This window comes from Dermochelys coriacea, chromosome 1 (assembly GCF_009764565.3).
Source record: "Dermochelys coriacea isolate rDerCor1 chromosome 1, rDerCor1.pri.v4, whole genome shotgun sequence".
Taxonomy (NCBI): Eukaryota; Metazoa; Chordata; order Testudines; family Dermochelyidae; genus Dermochelys; species Dermochelys coriacea.
This window is the reverse complement of record NC_050068.2, coordinates 262,537,816-262,548,709: the sequence shown is the minus strand read 5'-3', so window position 1 is coordinate 262,548,709 and position 10,894 is coordinate 262,537,816.

Sequence of the window (10,894 nt, the reverse complement as noted above, 5' to 3'; positions counted from 1 at the left end):
CATGAGCCATTACCCCACCATCCCAGTGGAGATAGAGGTTCAGGGAAACCCCATTGAGGTGACTGTGGGTGTAGTTCCTAAACTCCCATATCCTGTAGTCATTGGGAGGGACTATCCAGGGTTTGATAATTTACTCCCCCCAGAGAGGCTGGAGGGAAGTGGGAACCCTGAGGACAGCGACTCGTCACCGGGGGAATGTCAACCCCCGATGTTCGCTGAGATTTCTCAGGATCTGTTCTCAGCCCCCCAAAAGACCCGGAAGACAAAAAAAGAGAGGAAGGCCGCGAAGGCCTTGGGAACCCGGATCCTGACCCAGGGCCAGAAGACCTCCCTAGTAGGCAGATGGACGCGAGCAGCCAACAGAGAAACTTCCACCATAGAAGGTGAGCCAGAAGCTGCCCGCAGCCATGATGGCGGCGAGCCATTGGAAGAAGCGGAAGCCCGCCCCTGGGAACTTGGGCAGGTTAGTCCCGGGAGAGAGACTTTTGGGCGGGACCAGGCGGAGGACCCCAGATATGATAACACCAGGAAAGAGGTGGCCGAGATCGATGGCATACCCATGGATGGGAAGGTCCGGGGTCCCTGATCTTACTTTATAGTGAGGAAAGATTTCCTGTACTGCGTGGTGCAAATGCAGGAGCAAGAGATACAACAACTTCTGGTGCCACGAAAACATCAAAAAGCCATAGTGAGTCTCGCCCACAGTCACCTGTTTGGAGGATACCTAGTGGTAGAGAAAACCCAGGCACGGATCCTGCGGAGGTTCTTCTGGCCAGGAGTACATGAAGATGTCCGGCGATACTGCACCTCTTGTCTGGAATGTCAGTTACATAGCCCTCGCCGCACTTGTGGACTCCTTTGATACCTCTTCCAATAATAGAGGTTCCTTTCGAACGGATAGCCATGGATCTGGTAGGGCCCCTAGAGAAGACAGCTCGGGGCCACCAACATGTGCTTGTTGTACTGGACTATGCAACCTGGTACCCAGAAGCTGTTCCCCTACGCAACACAGCTTCCAAGACAATAGCTAAGGAGCTAGTATAGATCTTTGCCTGGGTTGGGCTACCCAAGGAGATATTGACTGATCAAGGGAAACCTTTCATGTCCAAGTTGATGAAAGATCTCTGTTCATTGCTCCATGTGCAAGCCCTACAGACCTCTGTATACCACCCGTAAACAGATGGCCTTGTGGAAAGGTTCAATAGGACCCTCAAGGCCATGATCAGGAAAGTGGTGAGCCGGGATGGGAAAGACTGGGATACCCTATTGCCTTACCTCATGTTCACCATCCGGGAGGTTGCACAAGCCTCCACGGATTTCTCTCCATTCAAACTACTATATGAGCGCCACCCTCGGGGCATATTGGATATAGCCAGAGAAGCCTAGGAAGAGGAGCCAAATCCCAGAAGAAACATAGTTGAGCATGTACTGCAGATGAGAGATCCGATAGCCCGAGTTATGCCCATTGTACGGGAACACTTGGAGAGAGCACACTTGGAGACCCAACGAACCCATTATAACCACCAAGCGAAGCTTCGACGGTTCCAACCAGGGGATCGGGTAATGGTACTGGTGCCCACCGCAGAAAGTAAACTGTTGGCCAAGTGGCAGGGACCCTACGAAGTAATCAAAGCCGTGGGAGAGGTGAACTATAAGGTGTGGCAGCCAGGCCGCCAGAAATCAGAGCAAATTTACCACATCAATCTTCTAAAACCTTGGCACGATCAAGAGGCATGCTTAGTCATGCAGGAAACCCTTCCCCAGGAGGATAACTTACACGAGCAAGTGAGGATATCATCCAACCTGACGCCGATCCAAAAGATCGAGGCAGCCGACATGATTAATCGCAACCGAGATGTGTTCTCTACAAAACCAGGGTGGACGACTGAGACCATATCCACACGATCCCCAGAGCCAAGGTAACATTGAGACCCTACCGAATCCCAGCAGCCAAAAGAGAAGAAATCATGTTAAGGTACAGCCTGTGTAGCTGGTTTTTCTCTTTAATCCTGTTTCTTTCTTTTTTTATCTCTTTTCCCTCTTACTTGACAGCCCCGTGAGAAGTTTGAAAAGATCTTCTCTCTTCAGGTTGGTTGGAAAAATGTGGCCATGCTGAATAGGTTAGAAGCTGTAAAGGAAGCAAAGGTGAGTGGTTCTTTACAACCAGTCTCATTAAATAAAAGGTTCTTCTGAGCCCAAAGGACCAGCCACACACCCAGGTCAATATATAACTCAGATTTCACCCCAAAATCATGCGGATGCCGATCCTTTAGTATCTAAAATCTAAAGGTTCATTTATAAAAAGAAAGAAAGAAAGAAAGAAAGAAAGAGAAAGAAAGAAAGAAAGAAAGGTGAGAGATAAACGATGCAGAAGAAATCTGCAGAAATGGGACTTTATGAATTCAAAATGTTACCGCTTGGGTTAATTAATGCTGGAGCCACTTCTCAGAGGCTTGACAATCAAAGGACTTTGGATGAGCTTATATCAACCCTATTGCGATATTGAGCAGATCTTGGTCAGAGCACAAGAATCACTTGGGAAATGTATTTCCCAAACTCAGGGATGTGGCAGTATTGTAAATATGAAATTGGAGCAGCCAAGGTTCCTTATTTGGGACACTGGGTTGAGAGCAGGCAAATCTTTCCTGACCCCTTGAAAGTGCAAGCTGTTTTTAACTGGCTTATATCCCAGACCAAAACAGAGTTCCAGCCTTTCATAGACTTGGTTATTTGTTACTGCCAATTTGTACAGCGGTTCAGTGACACTGTGTCTGCTATCACAGGCTTGTGCAAGAAGACAAAACCAAACACAGTCATGTGGGCAAAGGCTTGCCCACAGGGTTTTGATAAGGTAAACGAAAATTCTGTCTGAAAAGCCTGTTCTGGCCAGTCTTGATTTTGATGAAATGTTTGAACTATGTACTGATGTGTCCGACATTGGTTTAGGTGCAGTAGCAGTGCAATCAGGGAAAAGTTACAAAAGCATCCCCTTGCTTTCTTGAGCAAAACACTGACTCCCACTGAACAGAATTACTCTGTCATAGGAAAAGAATGCTATGCTGTTGAGTAAGTAATCGGGCAATTAAGGTCATCTCTCTTTAACAGAGAGTTCAGAGTTTAACTGGCCACGCTCCATTAATTTGGGTACATAGAACCAAAGGCACTAATTCCAAACTGCTGCGGTGGAACATGAGGCTCCAAGAATATGACACGGAAATTGTGCCAATGGCTGACCCTCCTGCAGCCCTGTAAGAGGGGACAGAGCTTGCTGGCGGCGGCTACTGCTGTGTCCATGCCGATCTAGGACTCTGCCTTGTTGAGCCAGACATGTTAGCCTACTGCAACACACAGCCAGGGTCTGGACCACACCCCCAAACCGGCAGGCTTTCAATGAAAACTGCTCAGCAGGTAACCTATCTCCAGCACCCAGACAGCTAGCCCCCAATGGGATCCAAACCCCAAATAAATCCATTTTACTCTGTATAAAGCTTATACAGGGTAAACTCATAAATTGTCCACCCTCTATATCACTGATCGAGAGCTATGCACAGCTGTTAGCTCCCTCAGGTATTAATCACTTACTCTGGGTTAATTCATAAACAAAAGTGATTTTATTAAGTATAAAAAGTAGGATTTAAGTGTTCTGTCTGTTAGTACTTGGAATCAAAGTAAGTTACCAAGCAAAATAAAGCAAAAACACGCACATCTAAGTCTAATGCATTAAGAAACTGATTACAGGTAATATCTTACCGTCAGAGATGTTCCACTAAGCTTCTTTCACAGACTAGACTCCTTCTTAGTCTGGGCCCAATCCTTTCTCCTGGTACCGTCCTTGTTAGTTCCAGCAGACATCTTAGGTGGAAAACAGAGGTTTTCTCATGACTGGAACCCCCTTTGTTCTGTTCCACCCCCTTTTTATAACTTTGGCACAAGGCGGGAACTTTTTGTCTCTCTGAGTCCCCACCCCTCCTTCTAAATGGAAAAGCACCAGGTTTAAGATAGATCCCAGTATCAGGAGACATGTTCACATGTCCTGTGAGACCCCAGCTTCCATTCTTCCAGGGCTGGCTCACACCCAAACCCAAGAAGGTTTGCAAGTAAACAGAGCCGTTTACAGGTCCTTGATTCGGAAGCACCCTTAATGGCTTCCACTTAATACATTTACGTCAGTAATACAAGTTTATATCTTATTCTCCTAACTCCAGACATAGAAATAATACATGCAAACAAATAGGATGAACACACTTAGTAGACTATAAGCTTTGTAATGATACCTTATAAGAGACCTTTTGCATAAAGCATATTCCAGTTATATCATATTCTGGAAACTGAGAGGTCTGCTATTCTCCACAGAGCAGGGCTTCACAAGAGGCATCAATGGAAACTCATCACTGTCCTTCCCCTGCCAATACAGGGGTGTCTCAGCCTGGATCTGAACCTCCTGTTTGCGCAACAGGGTAATTAAGTCTTCATGGGCTTGCTCAGTCCTTGTCCTCTCTACTGACAATGCCAACAAAGTTCCTGCTGGTTGTGAAGCTGTTTAGGTGATGTGGGTAACTAGCCTATTAGCACTTTGACTGAGGCCACTCACTCATCTCCCCATAGCCACTGAGGAATGGGCTGAGAAGCAGGTTTGGAAGCACTGACCTAGGATGAAAGGCTCTGTATCCTATCCCCACTTCCCTGATTGCTACAGTCCCTAGCCTAGCATGAATTCGGAGTGTTTATTTTCCATACTGATCACTTAGAAATACTGTGGGGTTTGAAATGGTCTCCATGGCCTGGGTCCTCAGCTATGGCTGAGGAGAGCACAGCACAGTTCAGAATGGGGGACAGAAAGCTAGTCTTTGTGCTCTCCCAAACCTGGGCTGACTGAGGTGTTCTTGTCTCCTCACGTCATTTAGAGCAGACTAATCACAAACTAACCATGAACCAGTATGACAACTGGAGATCAGTAGGGCCTCAGTACATCCCGGCCATGCCCCTTTATAGTGGCAGCAAGGAAGGAGGGATGGTATAGAAGACACGAAATAGGCTGTACACCTAGGAAGATGGTTCTATGGCACCTTCACCTGCTCCACTCTTACACATCATCCATGGTGTGTCATAAAATGAGGGTGCCATATCCTGAGAGCTGGGCCTTGTATATTTGTTTTAATCAGCATTAAAATCTGAACATTAGAGCAAAAATTTCCAAAAAGCTGTAATTAAAATGATGCAAAAATGAACGTGTAGAGCACACTGAGGGCCAGATTCAACACTTGCACCAGCTTTACCACAATCAAATAGCTCATCCGTGGGCTTATTCCTGATGTACACTGGCATGCGTAAGAGGAGAATATGGCCCATAATGTGCTAAGTGAGGCCCTAGTCCAGCAAAGGATTTAGCACATGCCTAATGTGAAGACTATGAGTAGTCCCATAGCCACACATGCTTAAATGTTTGACTGCATCAGGTCCTCAGTCTCCAGTGTAAACAGTTCTATGCTGTACATCATGTTGGCACCTAAGTGTTTAATTCACGAATGTAATGAACGGATAACAGTTGGACATTCTGGTGCGTGTGTTAGAATATAGGTATTCAGGCCTGCCTGTAAAGCCTATGCTTTGAGAACTTAGGTGTATTTTTATCATGTAGCTAATTACAGGGGTATGCAAACAAAGAATCAAAATCACAGTCTGCCTGTGTATGGGCCTTCTCTCACTAGGAAAGTCGGAGCCTTGTTCTTAGGCTAAGGCCTTTGACTAAGCAGCAGGGGCAGCCAGCCATAAGCTGGGAAGCGTATGGTTACATCCTCACATTCCAAACCAGTCACATTGAAATAAGGTGGTATTGGGCTATTAGGAAGATGATCCTGTCCTGATAGTGCCCATCACCACCAGATAAAGAAACAGATCTTAAGACGGTTAAAGAAAACTTCGTTTGATAGCACCCTGTCTGGCAAGAAATCACTTATCAGTTGTTGTGGTTGTGAAACCCTCATTTCTATATTGTTTTTTCTTTATGGTCCCCACTTTTCTATTGTTAATCTGTCTGGTTCTCTAATTGTTTCTGTCTGCTGTATAATTAATTTTGCTAGGTGTAAATGAATTAGGGTAGTGGGATATAATTGGTTAGAGAATTATATTACAATATGTTAGGATTGATTAGTTAAATTTCAGTAAAATGATTAGTTAAGGTGTAGCTGAGAATATTACTATATAAACTGGGGTCAAGCAGAAAGTGGAAGGGAAATTGGAATCATGCTCTCTAATGCAGGGGGAACAGGGACACAGGCAAGGCTCTGCGGCATCAGAGCTGGAAAGGAGGGAAACGGGGTAAAGGCTCCACAGCGTCAGAGCTGGGAAGGGAACATGGGAACAGACTCTATCAGCATATAGAGATAAGCCCAACTGTTATGAAGGGCTTCGGAATATGCTTGCTTGGAAACTAACCCCAATAAACTTCACATTGTCTGCACTTTGGGCTTCTGGTCTTTTTCTGCTTGCTGTCTGCGTGACAAGAATCAGGGAAGTGGGAAGGTGAAGGGAAGGCCCTCTAACAGTGCGTTTTGCAGAACGGTGTCTATGGCTTGTTTTGCTGCTGTCCATATGGGCATCTCTTTGAAACCCCCTCCCCCCTTAACAGGCAGGAGAAAATAAGAAAGTTTGCAGAAAGCTATGGAAGAGTCAAAAACATGGCATTCTTTGTGAAGAAGTCCCTGAGCAGAAACAGCAGATGGAGGAGACCATCAAAATGATCTACCAGAAGGCAGATAGTATTGATGGGACCCATCAGAACTGTACCATTATGAGTATCATATCTAAGGGTATTAGTGCTGTTGCTAGTATATTGGGCATCGTTGGAATAAATGAGGAATCTACCCCTAATTTATTCCTTACAACTCTAAAAATCAGGATCAGATTGCTCCACCTATCCCACTGGAGGATCTGGAGTGGCATCGATTCTGATTGGCATAAGAATGGCCATGGGGGGGTCAGACCAATGGTCCGTGTAACCCAGTACCCTTCCCCCCCCCCCACTGTTCCTCTGATATTCTTGTTAACTGCTGGAATTAGCCTACCTTGCTTGTCACCATGAAAGGTTTTCCTCCTTCCCCCCCCCCCCCGCTACTGGTGATGGCTTATCTTAAGTGATCACTCTCCTTACAGTGTGTATGATAAACCCATTGTTTCATGTTCTCTGTGTGTGTGTATATAAATCTCTCCTCTGCTTTTTCCACCAAATGCATCCGATGAAGTGAGCTGTAGCTCACGAAAGCTTATGCTCTAATAAATTTGTTAGTCTCTAAGGTGCCACAAGTACTCCTTTTCTTTTTGTCTTTTGACAGTGACCAATGCCAGATGCTTCAAAAGGAGTGAAAAGGATAGGGCAATTATCAAGTGTTCCATCCCCTCCCATCCAGTCCCAGCATGTGGCAGTCAGAGGCTTAGGGACATCCAGAGCATGGGGTTGCAGCCCTGACCATCTTGGCTAATAGCCATTGAGGGACCTAACCTCCATGAAACTAGCATGGAACTCTCCCAGGACATAAACAATCTCACTCTCAGATTTTAGGGCTCAACCAAGTTCCCATTGAAATCAGTGAGTATTTTGCCATTGATTTCAGAGGGAACAGGTGCATTGCCTGGATTTTAACAAAGGGCAGGGTGGGGAGGGAAGCTATCTGCTCTGTGTTGTAATATCCAGAGATAGATTAAAGTCAAACATGGCCCAGACTGATGAAAAATGTGATTTCAAAAGTACTCTCTAGGGATATATGAGGTGCTGCTGGGAAGAAAAATTGTGTGATCCCCCGTTCTGAGCATCACAGCACATGTCTATATGGTCAAAAATTGCTGCAGCAGCAAGTCTTGGAGCTGGGGGCTACAGAGTCAGGCTTGTGGGGCTTGGGCTATAGTGCTAAATATAGCTGTGTAGATGTTTGGGCTCAGGCTCTGACACCCAACCCCTTCTCCAGGCATCAGAGCCTGAGCCTGGCATGAGGGCACCTCCCTACCACCTGCTCTTAGTGTGAGGGAGCCTTATCTGCAACTCCACCAGCCCCAGGCAACATAAGACTCCCCTCTAGGTCTGTGCAAGCTCTGCTGTCTCTCTGCAGGCCAGTGATAGGCACACATACACCAAGCCCTGAGCCCTCTGAGCATCTCCCTGCAGTGTCCAGCTCCTGTTCCACTGGACTTTCACAATGTTCACAGCTATCCGATCCAGGGGGTTTCCTGTCAAACTCTGTGCACCCCTGTGCCCTCTGCCAGTTGGCATCAGGAGGTGTCTGGCTCACACCCTACTATTGCATTAACAGAAATGTTGCCTTCTATAGCATAAGAAATAACCTTCCCTGGCTGTAACAAGTATATTTATAAAGGAGGTGCAAGGGGCTCTTCTCTCCACACAGAAGATCCTCAGACAGTGGTCTGTGCAGGAAGTGGATTTCAGCTCCTGGCCAGGGGCTAGCAGATAATTTTTCTGTCTTACTGAGTGAATTATTTTCCTTCAAAATTTAGCAAAAGCGGGACCTGTCTTCATAATGGTCTGGGTAGGGTTTTCAGAAGTGGCTAGTGACTTTGCCCCAATTGTTGGGGGGCTCAGCTTGATCGAGACACCTTGAAGAGACTTGATTTGCACAGTGCTGAGCACTCACCTACTGAAAACCAGCCCATTTTAAGGTGGCACAAGCTGGGCAGCCAAAAAGGTGGTACTCAAAGCCACAGGTTCCTTTGGAAACTCTTGACCTGCCAGTGTTCAGTAGCTGGTTCTCCCTTAAATCCTTGGTAAAAATCATCCAATAAGAAAGAGAGGGTCTCAGATCTAGTTAAACCCATTTTAAGCAACCTCTTGAGGGCTCAGGAAAAACTGGTTACTAACCAACCAAGTGAGGAGAAACCCTGATGGTAGGGTGATCAGATAGCAAGTGTGAAAAATCCGGATGGGGCAGGGGGACAGTAATAGGAGCCTATATAATAAGAAAAAGTCCTGAATAGTGGGACTGTCCCTATAAAATGGTAGGTTTCAGAGTAGCAGCTGTGTTAGTCTGTATCTGCAAAAAGAACAGGAGTACTTGTGGCACCTTAGAGACTAACAAATTTATTAAAGTATAAGCTTTTGTGAGCTACAGCTCACTTCATCGGATGCATAGAATGAAATATATAGTAAGATATATAGATATATATATATACATACAGATAAGTTGGAAGTTACCATACAACCTATGAGAGGCTAATTAGTTAAGATGAGCTATTATCAGCACCACACGATCCATTGTCTACAAGCTCTAAGATACAACCGCATTTGCTCCAATCCTTCAGACAGAGACAGACACCTACAAGATCTCTATCAAGCATTCTTACAACTACAATACCCAGCTGCTGAAGTGAAAAAACAGATTGACAGAGCCAGAAGAGTATCCAGAAGTCACCTACTACAGGACAGGCCCAACAAAGAAAATAACAGAACACCACTAGCTGTCACCTTCAGCCCCCAACTAAAACCTCTCCAGCGCAGCATCAAAGATTTACAACCTATCCTGAAAAACGATCTTGCACTCTCACAGATCTTGGGAGACAGACCAATCCTTGCTTACAGACAGCCCCCCAACCTGAAGCAAATACTCACCAGCAACTACACAACAAAAACATTAACCCAGGAACCTATCCTTGCAACAAAGCCCGATGCCAACTCTGTCCACATAGGTTTCAGAGTAGCAGCTGTGTTAGTCTGTATCCGCAAAAAGAAAAGGAGGACTTGTGGTACCAACAAATTTATTTGAGCATAAGCTTTTGTGAGCTACAGCTCACTTTATCGGATGCATTCAGTGGAAAATATATATGTCCACATATTTATTCAAGTGACACCATCATAGGACCCAATCACATTAGCCATGCCATCAGGGGCTCATTCACCTGCACATCTACCAATGTGATATATGCCATCATGTGCCAGCAATGCCCCTCTGCCTTGTACATTGGCCAAACCCAACAGTCTCTACACAAAAGAATAAATGGACACAAATCTGACATCAGGAATCATAACATTCAAAAACCGGTAGGAGAACATTTCAACCTCTGTGGCCATTCAGTAAAAGATTTAAGGGTGGCAATTTTGCAACAGAAAAGCTTCAAAAACAGACTCCAACAAGAAACTGCTGAGCTTGACTTAATATGCAAACTAGGTACCATTAACTTGGGTTTGAATAGAGACTGGGAGTGGCTGGCTCATTACACATGTTGAATCTATTTCCTTAAGTTAAGGATCCTCACACCTTCTTTTTAGAATAGAATACCATGGTTGGAAGGGACCTCAGGAGGTCATCTAGTCCAACCCACTGCACAAAAAGAAAAGGAGTACTTGTGGCACCTTAGAGACTAACAAATTTATTAGAGCATAAGCTTTCGTGAGCTACAGCTCACTTCATCGGATGCATTTGGTGGAAAAAACAGAGGAGAGATTTATATACACACACACAGAGAACATGAAACAATGGGTTTATCATACACACTGTAAGGAGAGTGATCACTTAAGATAAGCCATCACCAACAGCAGGGGGGGGAAGGAGGAAAACGTTTCATGGTGACAAGCAGGTAGGCTAATTCCAGCAGTTAACAAGAATATCAGAGGAACAGTGGGGGGTGGGGTGGGAGGGAGAAATACCATGGGGAAATAGTTTTACTTTGTGTAATGACTCATCCATTCCCAGTCTCTATTCAAGCCTAAGTTAATTGTATCCAGTTTGCAAATTAATTCCAATTCAGCAGTCTCTCGTTGGAGTCTGTTTTTGAAGCTTTTTTGTTGAAGTATAGCCACTCTTAGGTCTGTGATCGAGTGACCAGAGAGATTGAAGTGTTCTCCAACTGGTTTTTGAATGTTATAATTCTTGACGTCTGATTTGTGTCCATT